The sequence below is a fragment of the Chiloscyllium punctatum genome, chromosome 42, assembly GCF_047496795.1.
Source record: "Chiloscyllium punctatum isolate Juve2018m chromosome 42, sChiPun1.3, whole genome shotgun sequence".
Taxonomy (NCBI): domain Eukaryota; kingdom Metazoa; phylum Chordata; class Chondrichthyes; order Orectolobiformes; family Hemiscylliidae; genus Chiloscyllium; species Chiloscyllium punctatum.
In genome coordinates, this window is record NC_092780.1 from 5,837,334 (window position 1) to 5,855,376 (window position 18,043).

Consider the following 18,043-nt stretch of genomic DNA (forward strand, 5'->3'; position numbering starts at 1 on the left):
TACTAAATCCTGATAGAAAAGATATTTCCTTTGCTTAGCTGAAAACTATTAGTACATTTGCATTAACTCATATATACTTCCCATATTTAAGCAATCACATAGCCAACTTGAAATCTCTTAGATGTATTAAAGCCTCATTTAATTGTTCACTCAAGGACACAAACACTGAAGAACTTGGCAAAAGTGTCGATGTTTATGAGCAATAATTCAACTGGAGGCTATCTAAAGTTTAGTAATAATCATCTTCTTGTAGCACGCTGCTATCTAAGAGTGTATCCAGTTACTGAAAACAGACAAAGCTTGATTGTTCAGGGTCACACGTTATAAAGGCCAAATAAGCTGAAGCAATACAAAAAAAACCCACATTTCACTCAAGTTAAGTTTACATTTGGTAAATGTGGTAAAGTAAAGTAGTTTTTATGAATATATTATTTATACAAGAGTAATAGAACTAGTGGGTGTCTGTTTTTAAGAGGTAAGATTTAGATGAGGCAGTGCTAATTTTATACTGAATGCACAACTGGCATTGGGATGCATGTTGCAGACTAAATGTTAGTTCCTATTAGAAGAATCATTGCAGATTCCTGTACACCTTTTCCTTCTAAAAAGAAGTGCACTGAACAGAACACTAAATTTCTTATTTAAATTTACTGTTTATGCTTTTCTTTGACAGGATTTGTAGCCACTGCACTATGGGAATAGCCGGTTTGGTTTTATTGCCATATACAGTAAATGGTGTTATGGACAATACTTCAAGCCTTCAAAATACAAGTACCTGAATATATATTTATTTTTTAAAAAGGTGCACCGCTGAATTATTAATTTATAATTACATAACAATTCATGAAGGCATATGGCCATTCAAATTTGCACAGTGCAGTTACTACATTCACCAAAAAAATTCAAAACTTTAAAACCAGTAAAATGTTCGTAATTTTATAATACTTCAAATATACAGACATTTGGAGATGATTGGATTAAGGTATTTTAAATCTTAGCAACTTTTGATAAGGGAGATACAAATCGACTATTTTTTTCTGGTGGAATAAATAAAGAAAATTGAACTTTTAAGATTTAAGCCTCGATCAGGAAGCAATTTTCTACAGAAAGCATAATGACATTTTGAAATGCTCTCTATCCCAAAAGGCTCAGGATTCTAAGACAGTGAAGCATTCATGAGAAATTAAATAGATTTTTGTTACTAAGGGAATGTTAACGATGGGAAAATAAAGCTAAGGTGCAGACCCTGAGAAAATGCTCCAGGAATGAACAATTTTAGCAGAGGAAAAGGAGAAAGATGTGAATGAAGGTTATGATAATACAAAACTCTGCTCCTTGCACATCCATGTGTACAAACACTGGAATGAACTTTGAATAACAGAATCTGGGGTTTGAACATTGATGTAGAGGAAGTTTCAGTGCTAGGATGAGACAATTTGGGGGGGGGGAGGAAAGAGTAAAGGGAAGGGCAGGGCAGGGCAGGGCAGGGGAGAAACTGAAGTAAGAGTAAACTATTGAGGACATAAATGAGAAGCACGGAGTGAAATCTTTCTATCTCAGAGACAACACTTGGAGATCTGGAAAGGGAACTTAACTAGGCAAGATGGTGGCATACTAAACCCCAACAACATGCCCCCTCCACCAGAATTAAGTTAATTAAGATATTGTTTTTTCAAAGTTAACCTGTCCATGGATGTTATGACTCACCCCTACAGCAGGTGGGACTTTAATCCAGCCCTCCTAGCTCAGACATGGAAATTAAGGTACTTAAGAATTAAGTAAATAAATCAAGTCCAAACTCCACCGACCCATTCCCACTAAATGAGGGCACATAAGTGGCGACTTACCATCATTCCTCTGCCTTTGCTAATGACCCCATGGTAATTTCTTCCCAGGACGCCAACCTCTTAATGGGTTCTGCCTCAGTAAGCATCTTAGAGTGGTGCGATGTAACCAAGCAATACTGAGTAAATTCCTTTAGTGACAACAGCTAGAGAAAACTTCAGGTTCATCGACAACTCCAAGTGCAGTAGGGATGAAACTAGAGTTCATACAGAGGGTTTGAGGGGCAAAGGAAAAAGGTGGCCACATTGTGCTCCAATACTGACCCATGATATTCTCTCAAAATGTTTAAGCATGCTTCAGTTTCAGGAGTAAGTCACTGAAAACATGGCATACTGGAAAATTATCAAGGAAAACAATCCAAAAGCCCTCAAGATTAATACGGATTTATTTTGGCTGCATTTATGGCATTTAATTTAATGCATAGGAAATCAATAAAACTAATAGTCTGAAGAGCTATGCAGATAGCAACTTTTAAACATCAGTCATTTCCTAGTTATTTTGCCAATCAATACTGTCAACTGCCAACCTCCAGAAAGTTGCAATTGCCTAGACACAGATATTGGCAGAGTTACGTCAGGACACATTTTCAACAATTGCCAAATTTGAGGCTCCAGAACTTTCACGCAAGTAAAATGGGTTCTTAACATAACATTAAATTGCGCTGCCTCAGCATAATTTGAAAAACGTCACAAGCACACGCATTCAGAGAAATTTGCTAACTTGAATATGTAAGACAGTTAAAACAGACCAAATGCAGACTGGAATCGAGAAGTGCACAATAATTAGTCAAATGAAATTTCTTGCCACTTGAAATTAATTTGCAACCTCAGGAGATAGCATTTTACCTCCTACGTCAAATGTATAAAATCTTGGTTGCAATCAGATTCTCAGAAATATGGGCTATACTTAGATTAATTCATGCTTAGGATGTTCTGCCAATAGTCTTCTGGAAGCTATCCATCCTAACAACTTTGTTGTGATTACAGATACTTGTCTGCAAATTCCGAGAAATTATCTAACCAAAGAATCACTTCAAACTGAACCATGATTGCTTTTTCTGGATTATCACACTATGTTATTTAAATTTACAGAATGTGCAGTATTGCATTTTTATTATAGATATAATATTTCACCTTGAAGATTCAAGGTAATCAGATATGCACACTTGTCTGAAATATACTCTGGTTCCTTTTCCAGCACGCAACGGTGACAATACCCATCCACAGGTGTATGTCGGTCGCCTTCAGCAGCACAAGATTGGATGTGTTTTGCATGTGGGGTCAATGCTCATTAAAAAAACATTTAGAGAATGGGGGAATTTTATTCCACTTTAATAGGGAATAGTTTTGAAACAGTATTTAACAAACCAACTGTTTTGCTATGTTTCTGCTTGTTTGGTGTACATATGCATATAAATTAGTCATGTCCAAATTAGAAAAGTTGGAAGAAAGTGATCAACAAATTATATGTAACTGAAATATTTTCAATGATAACAACACCTATACATTATATTAATACATAAAAATAGAACACAAGACAAAAAGGTTTGCAGAAAAGCAAACACTGCACAGGCTCATATGCAATAATTGTGTGTGGGAAAGTATTTGTGGAAAAATTACAACTTTGGAAAGCAATACAATTTCTTCTAAAATTGATGGTCAAATACTTCAGTGATCAGAAATATCTACGAAACAAAATGTTCAAATAAAATGTTGTTGTACATTGATGTTGCAATCCTCCAGTATTTACATTACTTACAATTGTAACACTCATCTACCTGTCACATCGTGATTATAGCATCACATCCTGTGGTGATTTTAAAAAAACTTAAGATTTAAATAGTAAATTACAGGAAGGCTTTCAATTTCAACCTCAGGGTTTAAGACTGTAGGTTGCAACAGAGCAGTAGCTGTAGTAAGAACCACCGATCTAACATACCATAGTGCCTTTATATGAAAGCACGCTGAAGTCAGTTGTGCTTTTCATCATTTATATAAATGAGTTGGATGTGCGTATAGGAGATATTGTTAGCAAATTTGCAGATGACACCAAAATTGATGGTGCAGTGAATAGTGAAGATGGTTATCTCAGAGTACAACTGGACCTTGATCAAATGGGCCAATGGGCTGAGGAGTGGCAGATGGAAATTAATTCAGACAAATGTGAGTGGTTGCATTTTGGTAAAGCAAATCAGGGCAGGACTTAGACAATTAATAGCAGGGCTCTGGGGAATGTTGTTGAACAAAGGTATCTAGGAGTGCAAGTGTACAGTTCCTAGAAAGTGGACTTGCAGGTAGACAGGGTGGTGAGGGCAGCATTTGACATGCTTGCCTTCATCTATCAGCGCAGTGAGTATAGTTGGAGCTGGGATGTCATGTTGTGGCTGTACAGGACATTGGTTAGGCCACTTTTAGAAAATGGCATTCAATTCTGGTCCTTCTGCAACAGGAAGGATGTTATGAAACTTTAAAGGGTTCAGAAAAGATTTACAAGGATGCTCTGGGACTGGAGGTCTTGAGCTGTACAGAAAGGATGAATAGGCTGTGGCTATACTCCCTGGAGCATCATAGGCTGAGGAGTGACCTTACAAAAATTTTTAAAATCATGAGGGGCATGAATAGGATAAATAGCCAAGGGCTTTTCCCCAGGATAAGGGAATCCAAAACTGGAGGGCACAGGTTTAAGTTGAGAGGGCAAAGACTTGAAAGGGACCCAAGGGCAACTTTTTCCACACAGAATGTGGTGAATGTATGGAACAAGCTGCCGGAGGAAGTGGTGGAGGGGGATACAATTATAATATTTAAAAGGGATCTGAATGGGTACATGAATAGGAGTAGTTTGGAGGGATATGGGTCAAGTGCTGGCAAATGGGACTTGGTCATTTTAGGATATCTAGCATGGATGAGTTGGACCAAAGGGTCTACTTCTGTGCTGTAAAGCTCTGTGACTTTATAATATTCATGTATGCGCAACATGTTTTGCATGTTTTGATGGGAAAGTGATTCCCTGAAATTAATTTGTACTATAAAAAGGAATGCTGAGAAATTATTCACTACAGTATCTTTTAACTTCCCAGTTTCTAAAATGATAAAACCTGTGTGGAAGGGTACACAGAGACCTAGCATTTTAGGGATTTTTAGTCCAGTAGGCAACCATATTCATATGTCAACTACCAAATAACAATAATTTCTGGCTTTGCCACAACTGTACCACTGTCTTCTAACTCCCCTCTTAGAGTTGTGTTAATTTTTAAACCTTAATTTTATAACAAAACACTGACATGCTATTTCAACTTCTGGAAGCCAGTGGCTTTCAACAAAGAGCAAATCACATACGAAGAATTACAGACATCACACCTGCTTACTGTCACCCTGTATTGCTGTAGTTAGAAGCAGTGGGTCCTTTTAAACATGATTGTGTATTAATTATATATTTGAATATATATCTGTTTCATAGGTGCAAATAATTTGGGTCCTAAAGACAGTAGGTACTTGTTCTTCACTGATTCAACAGAACACAGTTTTTTTTAAAAAAGTATATAATTCATACCATATGCTGATTAAAATATTCATTTGGTGCTAGGTATACCACACATTGTGATGCAGTGCTGTCACTAGAAGCAAGCTCCAGTCTGTCTCAACATTTCGAAGCAAATACTCAAGCCAGGTTGAAACAAAGAAATCTGGGTGGCACATATCATGCCAAAAATAATCCAGCTAAAAAAAAAGTCATTAAAAGAAAATAAACGATCTATCCCTACAAAGAACAAAACATATAGTAATGCCAACTGTAACAGATCTAATAATTAACCCCATCATGATGAAGTTGAAAAGTCTTTGTTACTTTGTAGAGAGGCAGAACATTAACACATACAAAAAGATTATTCTATTTTAAAACCTGCATCAACTTTTAAAGTTATATCTCTGTAAATAAAATACAACTTCTGAATCGTGGTTTACATGTATCATGACATAGTGCAAAATTTGGTTCAAAGAGGGAAAATAGGGAGATCAGGACAGTCACAGGGACTTTAATCCAACACAATTTGAACCATTATACTTATACTTGCAGCCTGCAGCATTCTAACTCACTATCAAAACATCAACACATTATTCAGCAATACGAAGCATGCAGCATTGTCTGTTTCAAATCAATTTTTTTAAAGTAAGAAAACATCTATCCAATGCAAAAATAATTGCAGATTTGTAAGCAAGAATAGAAATTATTGGGCATAAGGATTATTCCACAACCTCACCATGGCTAAAACGTTGTTTACAGTTTTCAGATTAAACTCACTCATTCCATAATTTAAAATTAAGGACAGTGAATAAAGATAAAGTGAAACTATATGGAAATGAACCAGTTTTTTTTTTAAACCTTCAAAGCATTACATTGTATAGCATATATCAATTGCACTTATTAAGATAAAAGTTCACTTAACGTTGTCTCTGAAACTGACTGTTAGCTATTTATCAGAGATTCTAAAGTGTTGATGATAGAAGCTATATCAATGTCAGCTCTGAGCATAATGCATTTGGCAAAGGCCAACAAAAAGGGAGTGAAGGCCGAAAACATTAATGATCTCAGATGTGCTGTTACGTAAGGTTGGCAAAACAAGCATGTAAACAAGCTTTTGTCTCCAACTTCGGGAGAGGTCACTGCCATTACAGTTGCATTCCAATGAGCAACAGCAAACACACTCATAACAAATAATGACGACTCCTACCAACAGGCACCACACTCAATATGCAACACACTAACTGACCAACTCAATAGTTCTCTTTTCACAATCAACATTTTTGTTGGAAATTCTGTTACGCTGCGATGGTCAAGGCAGCAAAACAATGCCTTTTCTTCCTCAGGTGGCTCAGGAAATTTGGCAAGCCCATAAAGACCCTCACCACCTTTTACAGATGCACCATAGAAAGCATTCTAACAAGAGTGCATCACAGTTTGGTGCAGCAACTTCTCTGCCCTGGACTGTAAGAAACAACAGAAAGTTGCATGCACAGCCCAGACCATCATGAAAGCCAACATCCTATCCATGGACTCCACTTAAACTTCTCGCTGCCACGGAAAGGTTGCCAACCTCATTAAAGATCCCCTCCCACCACGGAACAACTTTCTTCCAACCTCTTCCATCAGGCAGAAGATCCAGAAGCTTGAACACACGCACCAACAGGATCACGAACAGCTTCTTCCTTGCCAAATTACACTGAACAGACTGCTCTAGTTTCAAATTTAATGTTGATCTTGATTTGCGCACCTCCTGTGCAGCCATAACCTTGTATATCCCGCATTAAGTGCTCTATGATCTGTGTGTCCTTGTTTGCTATGATCTGCCTGTTGTTCTTGAAAAACAAAACATTTCACTGTACTTAGGTACACGTGACAGCAATAGATCAAATCAAATTAAAAATCTGATGTGCACTATTTGACTTCGGACGCAGAATAGCTTTGATTCTTAACTGCTTCTGAAATGATGTACTCAAATCAATCTCCTAAAACGTTTCAAAAGAATTGAACCCAGGCAGACTACCTGGCATCGATCTAAGCTGAAAAAACATTAACAGCAAACTCAATGCTGCAAATTCCTCCTTACTAACATCTGGCGGCAAGTACCAAACTTGAGACAGCAGTCTTACAGAATAGTCAAGCAATAGCCAGCAGTCATACTTATGCCATTGGACTCATGGACAATGCCCCAGACACTACGAACACCATCACTAACCTGTCCTGTCCCATCAATGGGGCAGATCTAGCAGGCATGGCTGTACACTGGTATACCCTGAGAAACGGATTGTGCTGGAAGCCCTCAACAACTACTTCAGACACTGTGAAGTCTCATGGCATCAGGGTCAAATATGTGCAAGTCAACCCACTGACTACCACATGGCATACCCACCCAACCTCTCATTACTCCACCATGCTAAACACTATTTGGGGAAAACACTGAGGGTGGCAAGGGTAAAAAATGTACTTGGTGTGTCGGCAATGTCCATTACCAAGAATGGATAGGCAGCACTACTACTGACTGAGTTGATCAAGTAAAGGACATTGCCACTATACTGGGTCTGCAAGCGGGTGGTAGGGAACCAAGGAGAAACATAATTTCTCACCAATCTGTCAGCAACAGATGCATCTGTTCCATAAAACACTAAAAGGTGCAACCACTGCACCATCCTTGTGGAGACAAAAGTCCAGTCTTCACATTGAGAATGTCCTATGTTGCAATTTGTGACTCAACCACTAAATGGCATAAATTTCAAACAGATCTAGCAACTCAAGTCTGGACATTCTTCATTAGGAACTACAGGTCACCAACAGCAGCAAAATTGTACTTTGACACAATGCGCAATTTTATGGTTCAGCAATATTCCCCACTCTATCATCAACATTGAGCCAGAAGATTAACCCTATTTCAAATTAATAATATGTCATGCCAGGACGAGCATCAGATACACCTAAAAATAAGGTAGCAACCTTATAAAGCTACAACATGGGGTTCTGAGTACCAAGCAACATCAATAGCAAGTGATAGAGGGGGGCTAAATCATTCTACGACAGCTAGATTAAATCTAGTCTCTGCAGTCCTGCAACATCCAGTCAAGAATTGTGGAAGACAATTAAACTACTCACTGGAAGAGACAACTCCACAAATATCCTCAATGATCAGAGAGCCCAGCACATCAACACAAAATATAAGACTGAAGATTTGCAACAATCTTCAGTTAGAAGTGCTAAATATATGGTCCATTTCAACCTCTCCAGAGACACCCGTATCACTAAAGTAAGTCTTCAGCCAATTCCACACCTCCATGAGATATTCAGAAATGGCTGAATTCACTGGACGTGGCAAAGCCATGGATCCTAACAACATTCTGACTTGTACTGAAGACCTGTGCTCCATAACTTTCCCATCCCTAGCCAAGCTGCTTTAATACATGTACAACGCAAAGAGAAAGAATTCCTAGGTATGTACGGTACATAAAAAGCAGGGAAACATCCAGCCCAGTCAATTACCACCCCAATTTACTCTTGATCATCAGTAAAGTCATGGAAGCATTCAAAGTTAGAGGTCATCATGCCTCAGGCAAAGAGCAGAGTTGAGAGGTGGCAATCTGATGGTAACATTAACCATTATCGAACCAATGCTGTTAGCACCATACTGCATTGCAAACCAGCCATCCAGCACAAACTTCTAAAGAATTACACTAGACATATCCTACCAACCTAAAAACAAGACAAGACTCCTTTACATTTACTGCTTTCTGCAAGCCAGTCAATGTTCTATCCATGTTATAATGTTATTCGCCATATCTCGAGCTCCTATTTCACACAATCTTTTATGTGGAATCGTGTAAAACGTCTACTGGAAATCCAAGAGCCCAATGTCATCCGGCTCTACTTTACTCACAGTGCACGGCACTTAAACTGCAATAAATTGGTTAAACACGGAATCATACAGTACAGAAGAGACTCGAGGTTTTTCACCTCAACTATCCTCATGGGCAGAGGCATTCCAAATTCCCATCATCCCTGGGTGAAAAAAGGTTTTCCGCAGATCCCCTCTAAAGTTTTGGCCTTTCACCTTAAAATTATGTCCCATCGTTACTGACCTTTCAAATAAGGGGAACAGCTGCTTTCTATGCCCTCAATCTTATACACCCCAGACCCTCTTCTCCGCTTTCTCTGCTCAAATCAATCCAAGCTCATGCAGCCTCACTTCATAACTAAACTGAGCCATTCCAGACAACATTCTGGCGACTTTCATTTGCAGTCCTCCAGTGCACTCAGAGCTCATATCCTTCTTATAGTGTAGTGGCCAGAATTGTACACAATACTCCAGCTGTGGCAAACCAAGTTCTTGTGCGGCTCCATCATAACATCACTGACCTTACAATCTATACTGGATTAGTGGTGCTGGAAGAGCACAGCAGTTCAGGCAGCATCCAACGAGCAGCGAAATCGACGTTTCAGGCAAAAGCCCTTCATCAGGAATAAAGGCAGTGAGCCTGAAGCGTGGAGAGATAAGCTAGCGGAGCCCTGATGAAGGGCTTTTGCCCGAAACGTCGATTTCGCTGCTCGTTGGATGCTGCCTGAACTGCTGTGCTCTTCCAGCACCACTAATCCAGTATTTGCTTTCCAGCATCTGCAGTTATTGTTTTCACCTCTTACAATCTATGCCATGACAGAGAAGAAAGTGTCTTGTGTGCCTTAACTACCTTAGTCTGCCTTATTGCCTTCAAGGATCTGTGGACAAGCACCCCAAGATCGCTTTGCTCCTCAGCTTCCTACTGTCCTGCCATTCATTGAGTACTCCCTTGTCTTGCTAATTCTTCCAAAGTGCATCAGCTCACACATATCAGGGTTAAACCCCATCAGCCACTGATCTGCCCATCTGACTAGCCCAGCTTTATCCTCCTGTAACCTAGGACCTCCTTCTTCATTTGGTTTTACTTTCGTAGAACCACAATGACTCTGCCAGATTACCCTCAGTCTTTCAAAATGCCCAGTTCTCAACTCTTGTATGATTGATTTTTTAAACTTTTCCCCATAACAGACATTTGATTTGCCCTGGAGTTTCTGATCTATAGTTTCTATAGTTGTCCTTTTTTAAGCTTAAAATTAAGCCCACTCTTCCCTCTTTCAAAGTGGATGTCAAAGTCAATCGTATTATGATTGCTGTGACCTAGAAATATCTTGCTTAAAATCCGATCACATTAACAAAACCATACCCAGGATAGCCTTCTCTCTGGTTAGTTCCAGAATGTGCTGCTCTAAGAAACTATCCCAAAAGCATTCCATGAACTCATTAAGGTTATATTACCAATTCAATTTTACCAATTTATATGTCAATTAAAATTACTCAATTATTGCTGCTCGTCTACCACAAGCACCAAATATTTTAACATACTTCTTTCCACACTGCAATCACTGTTTAGGGAGCCCTGTAAATCTCGTGACTTTTCCCCCAATTATTCCTAATCTCCACCCAAGCTGATTCTACATTCTGATCTCTTGAATCACAGTCACCTCTAATTATTGCACATTATCTTTGATTAGCATTGCTGCCCCTCTGCCTTTACCAAGCTTCTTATTCTTGATTTGTCATACACCATTCAATATTCAAAATCTGATCTTTGTCATCCTGCAGTCACATCTCAATAATCGCATTAAATCATATTGGCTTTTTTTTTTGTTTAGCTTGGTAGCATTTAGTCTTGACTGTTAATGTATAGTTAGTTTTTTCTCTCCCCACTGCCCTTTCTTGCTGTTCTCCGACATTCAGTTTTCACATATGTATTTTTCATTTATGTCTTTATTGTATTCCTTGTTTTGTTACATTTAACCCAAGTTTGAACCCTCACTCTCACTTCGTTACTTTAAAGTCCCTTCTATTTTTCTAGTTACATGGTTCATCAGAACAGCAGAACTCTACAGTTCAGGTAAAGACTGTCCCAACAATATACATCCTACTTTGCCCAATGCTGGTGCCAGTGCCAAATGGACTGCACTTCGCCCACTCCAGAAGTTCAGCCATTTACTTCTCTAACCTTATTCATCCTATGCCAATTTACATGTTGCTAAGGTAGCAATCCAGAAGTTGTTATTTTTGAAGCTCTACTTTTTACAGAAAAATAGAAAATAGTCGCATGGGTATGTGATTCAGCTCTTCTTGAGCCTTCTCCATCATTCAATACGACCATGGCTGATCATCCAACTTAGTACCCTATTCCTGCTTTCTCCCCATACCCTTCAGCTATAAAAACTATATCTAACTCCTTCCTGAAAAATTCTATGCTTTAGCCTCAACTGCTTTCAGAGAATTCCACAGGCTCACCACTCTCTGGGTGAAGAAATTTCTCATCTCAACCCAAAATGGTCTACCCCACTACCTTAGGATGTGACCACTAGTGAGAGATTCCCCGGTTATCAAAGTTCTTCCTGCTTTTATCTCATTTGGTCCTGATAGACTTTTATAGGTTTCTAATGAAATACATCACATTTTTTTTAAGGTTTTTTTTGTTTATTTGAGAAAGCTTCTAGCCTTAGATGTTACATATCTGCAAAGGAAATTTTAGGAAAGCGCTTGACCATGCAGGGGTGGCCCATTTGTTAAGAATTGGGGACATCTGTTCTTAGTATAAATGGATCGGTGTAAGGTGATAACATTTGTTCACTTGTGGAATGTGTGGCAGTACTTTGTTCTCCGGGGGCTAGAGATGCACATATTTCACAGTGGGATATTGGATAACTAAAACTTCTGGTTGTTTGAAGATTCAAAAAAACAAATACTCAATAAGAAAATAATTTGTAATTTAATAAGCTGAGTGGAATATGCAGATAATAGAACAATCCTGATACATTTTCATGTATACCACACTGAGCAAATTTGAATTTATAAAGAGCAGCTCCCTCATCTTCACAGCTCTGGAATGTGAATGTCTCATTACTCTTAGAGGCTAGGGAAACATGAAGGCTGCAAACTGACATCGTAAGAAAGTTGGAAGATGTTCATGTGTGAGTGAGACAAAGAAAGAACATGTTCTTCTGTAAATTGCATTCATTGACTGAAGGGTTCAAGGGACACAGTGGGGGGAGCAAGGGGGGGAGCAAGAGAGGGAGGGGAGCGAGAGAGGGGGGGGGGGGGGAACAGACAGGATGAAAGCTGGTGGAAAGATTAATCTTTGTGGCCTGATTTGACTGAACACTGGCTTGTCATGGATTGAATGTTTGTGTGTTGGTCCCTGGAACTTGAGATCCAGGAATGTTATGAATTTAGTTTGTATTCTGGGAATCTAAAACTACTTTAAAAGAAAAAGCCATTTTGTAGGACAATGATACTGGACATGTTAGCTGAGCAAGATTATCTCATGACTTTTCCACATAGTTTAGACTAGTTCCTCGTTATGATGTACTGTTAAAAGTAAAGGTTATCTAGCCAAAGCAATCGGCCATTTGGTGCCTGGCTTGATCTAGGTTTCCGACTTTGACATGCATGTAGCTTAATTAGTCAACCGCACATAGACCTGTCAATGAGTATCTCTTTCTCCATAAACTTTTGCCATTTTATTGCTGCTTATCTGATTAAGGACATATGGTGTTTTTGTAATTTTAACACCAAATTCTGTATAAAGACAGCTGGTTTGCAGCAATAAGGCTTGTAGGTATCTGTGTTATAGTGTAACACATGCCATTGGTAAAAGTTTTATATTCCAGATCATCACAATACGATCTCCAGGACGAACCAAGAGAAGCTTACAGGTCAGGTCCATCAGGAGTTCATCCCTGAGCCGTCCCAAATTGGTAGTTTAACACGTTCATGGGCACCACTGCCTGGCCAGCATCCCTAACTGCCCTTACGAAGGTAGTAGTGAGTCACCTTCTTGAACTGCCGTAATTTGACCCACAATGCCCTTAGAGAAAGAATTCCAGGATTTTGACCCAGCAACAGTTCCCAAATCAGAATGGTGTGGGCTTGGAGGGGAACTTGCAGGTGGTGGTGTTTTCATGTATCTGCTGCCCTTGTCCTTCTGCATGGAAGTGGTCATGGGTTGGAAGGTGAATCGGTAAATTTCTGCAGTGCATCTCGTAGACAGTACACACTGCTGCATTGCATTGGTGGTGGAGGGGGGAGTGGATGCTTGTGAATGTGATGCCAATCAAGCAGGCTGCTTTGTCTTGGATGGTGTCAAGCTTGTTGACATTTGTTGGAGCCGCATCCATCTAGGCAAGTGGGGAGTATTGTAACACACACTTGACTGGAGTCTTGTAGACGATGGACAGGCTTTGGGAGTTAGGTGGTGAACAACTCGCTGGTCTTCATATGCTCTGACTTGCTCTTGTTGCCACTGTGCTTATGTTGCATGTCCAATTGAGTTTCAGGTCAATGGCAACCCCAAGGATGTTGATAATGGGAATCTGAATGTGAAGGGGCAGTGTTAGATGGGCCTCTTATTGCCTGGCATTTGAGAGATGCAAATGTCACTTACTATGATTGCCCTAACCAATCAGTCTCTCTTCAAAAGTCAGTCCTGCAACCCCTGAAGTCAGTCTGGTTTACCTTTGTTACACTACCGCCACAGCCAGATCTTTCCTCAGACAGAGAGACTAAAAGTGCACATAATACCAGAGGTATGGTCTCACCAAGGTCCTGTTCAACTGCAGCAAGATATCTCTGCTCCTGGACTTGAATCGTCTCACAATGAGGGCACACACCACATGCCTTCTTCACTGCCTGCTGCAACAAGATACTTATTTTCAGTGACTTGTGGACAAGGATATCCAGATCTTGCGGCACCTCCCACTTTCCCATTCTACCATCGAGATAACAATGTGCCTTCCTGTTTTTGGCACCAAAATTGATAATCTCACATTTATTCACATTATACTCCATTTACCACACACTCAACTTGCTTAAACCACACTGTATCCTCCTCATAGCTCAACCCTCCCACCCAGTTTCATTTCATCTGCAAACTCAGATATTACATTTCGTACCCTCACCTAAATCATGAATGTATTATGAATAGTTGGGGTCCAAGCACTAACACCACTAGTCACTGGATGCCATTCAGAAAAATACCTGTTAATTCCTACTGTTTCTTGTGTTATGGACCAGACCAAACCTCAAAACATTTCAAGATAGCCTAGACCCTAACTCGTATTTTACTTAAAAGACAAGTGTAAAGCACTGCATTCCAGTCAAATCACATCTGGTTAAACTACTAAGTTTTAACCAAAACACACATTCATTTTACACCACAGTTAAAATACAAACAATAAAAAGCATAACTTTAGCTCTATCGAAATACTTAAATAATACATTATGTAACTATTACTCATCAGCTGTTCCAATATAGCAGCATCACAAAGACCGTTGCCAAAGGCAAATTCAGCAAAACAAACTTCCCTCATTTGCTATTTTCTCCAGTTCAGGAGAAAGGAAAAGCCAAAAGAATGAATCTAGCACCACGCTAAATCTAGCGACATCAATGCCAAAAACCCCAACTTGAACAACAAAAAACAAAACTAAAACCCTGGGTCTGTGAGACTCCACCTGACCCAGATTCCACATACGCATGCTTCTTTTGTCGAATTTTTTTAAAACCCAAAGCTTCTTTATTCCACTTTCCATGGAGCAGACTCCTCAGCACAACGCTTGCAAGACCCCCCTTTCATAAAGTCATACAGCACGGAAACAAACCTTTCCATCCAACCTACTCATGCTGACCAAATTTCCCAAATTAGACTAGTTCCACTTGCCTGCATTTGGCTCATTTCTCTCCAAAGCTTTCCTATTCATCTATCTATCCAAATGTCTTTTCAATATGGTAACTGTACCTGCATCTACCACTGCTTCTAGCACCCTTTATGTGAAGAAAATGAGCTCCCTCACCCTAGAAAAAAAAAGGCCATTCCTATCCACTTTATCTACGCATTTTGATTTTATAAACCTATGTAACATTATCCATCAATCTCCTGTACCTGTACTCCAGTGAAAAAAAGTTCCAACCTTTCCATCCTATCTTTATAACTCAAAACGCTCCAGTCCTGGCAACATCTCAGTAAATCATTTCTGAACCCTCTCCAGTTTAATAATATCCTTCCTATAGCAGAGTGACCGGAAATGTACAGAGTTTTCCAAAAGTGGCCTCACCAGTGTCCTGAACAACCTCAACATGACAACCCAATTCTTATACTCAATGGCCTGAGCAATGAAGACAAATGTGCTAAATTGCCTTAACTACACTGTCTACCTATAATGCAATTTTCAAAGAACTATCTACCTGAACACAGAGGTCTCTGTTTGACAATACCCAGGGCCCAACCATTAACTGTACAAACCCAGTCTTGTTTGTTTTTATAAAAGTCAACACCTCGTGTTTATCCAAATTAAACGTCATCTGCCACTCCTCAGCCATTGGCCCAATTGATCACGGTCGAATATACCACCAGTTTTGCTGTCATCTGCAAACTTAATAACCATGCCTCATAAATTCTCATCCAAATTGTTTACATAAATTACAAAAGTGGACCCAGCACCAACCCAAGAGAACCAGGACAGACAATTCACTCAAAGGCATATATCGTCTCAACTCTCAGCCAACCATTTCTCTATCCATGTCAGTACACTCGCCCAATCCCATGTGCTTTCATTTTACAAACTCATCTCCATGCGGTACCTTACCAAAATCTTTCTTAAAATCCAAGTAACTCTCATCCGATGGTTCTCCTTATCAATTCTACCATTACATTAGTTAAGAATGACTTCCTTTACATAAATCCCTGCTGATTCTGTCCAATCTTGTCACTGCTTTCCAAGTGCTCTGTTATTAAAGCTTTCATAATGGACTTTAGCACGATTCCAATCATCAATGTCAGACTAACCAGTCTATCGTACCCAGTCTTCTCGATACGTTCTTTTTTAAGTCATGAAGTTACAAAATCTACCCCTCCAATCTATAGGAATGGTTCCAGAACCTACAGAATCTTGAAGACAAAAAAACATTTACTCCTCACCTTTCAAAGTACTCACTCAACAGGCTGCTTATTACATGATATCTTAAAGTATCACTTTCCTCATGCATTGAATTTTCATTTTGGACCAAATTCCTAGAAATACATCTCAATCAGGTGAAGTCTTCTTCACAATGACAATGCATTTTATCATTTGTTCGCTTAATTGCTAGCTGTGAGTTGCAATGAGTCACTCTCCAGCTTAGCTTCATAGTACAGTCATCAACAACCTCTCAGGCTCCCATTCAGGTGGTTGTGTTTGAGCCCTCAATGATTTTTCATTATTTTTATTTTATATTGTAGATGGTTTCCTGATCATAAGACTTCATCACCGGACAATGTGTATTATTATAGCAGACACTGGCTACTAATGAGATTAATACCTGGAAATCAATCCCAGCAAATTTGGAATAGACATTATACTCAAGCAGATGGCAGATGCTAAAAGGTAACTGGGACCTTGTGGAGGAGACAGTCAATCTGCCAGGTAACAGGAATCGGGCTTTGGTCAGTGTTTAAGAGAGGGGACAAATTTGGCAGTTGATACTACAGCATAAGCATGAGCAGCAATTGGAAGCTCAGAACAGAAAACTAATTTACTGTAACCCTTCTATTAACTGGTGCCTATGGGATCAGGCGTGTGCCAGTTGATCAAATATTCCGGTTGACCTAGAGGTCCGCATAGTCAATGTAAAAACACACACCAAGTAAAAGGAAAGTAACTCGAGGGATAACACATCACTAATATCCTTTAGGGAATGAAACTGCTGTCCTTACCTGGTCTGACCTACATGTGACTCCAGACCCCATGTGGTTGACTGTTAACTATCTACATGGGCAATAAATGCTGGTTATCCAGTGACGTCCTCAGCCCATGAATGAGTATGAAAGAAAAGTGACGAGATTTGAGTATTGGCATGCCATTTGGCAATTTCAACAACTTGCTTTTAAGTTTAAGCACATCGACCTGGACCCAGACCCAATATACCGACCACTGCAACACTGTTACGTTTTATTTCAGGCATAAATCTCAAATAATAATGCAACTTGGCATTAAATAAAACTTACTGGCCAACAGCCTTCCCACTCACACCCTCAACTGACTATTTACACATCGCAGAGATCATGATAATATAGTGAATTTCTTATTCCAGGTATATAATTTTTGCCAGTTTATCGAAAGTGCCTGTTCACAAAAGTTAAAACAAAGTTTGCTGGACAAATATTGTTTTTATCCAAGCGAACTGTAAAGGTGACTCAGATCAACATTTTCAGAAAATCAACCAGAAGCCATCATCTATGCCTGTGAAACAATAGATCATGAAAATAATTTTAAGTAATCTGGCCAGTTTTGTTATGTTCTTTATTTATCCCTTAACTGTTGGCTTGTCTGTGTCTGTCTTATGTATGAATGGGATTGATAATTTAGGTTCTGGGTTATAGCATAAACCAATTAGATGATTGATTAATTTTACTCATTATTATTAATAAATTGCTAGATGTTTTGTTTAAGCTACAAACTGGTCTTGAGAATTGATTATTTAGGAGATCAATTATTCAAAAATGTTTGGTTCTTACTCATATACCTTTACCTTTCTTCCACCATTCTCAGCTGTGCCTTCATCCACAAAATTATCACTTTGAAATGCCCTCCTTAAACTCCTTTGCTTTGCCC

At 39.2% G+C, this 18,043-nt stretch overlaps 1 protein-coding gene across 2 annotated transcripts in view; it reads right to left on the minus strand.

Moving 5' to 3' along the window:
• The window catches only part of npepps (aminopeptidase puromycin sensitive), a 221,343-nt gene that overhangs the window by 133,614 nt on the left and 69,686 nt on the right, over positions 1–18,043 (minus strand). The window lies entirely within an intron of this gene.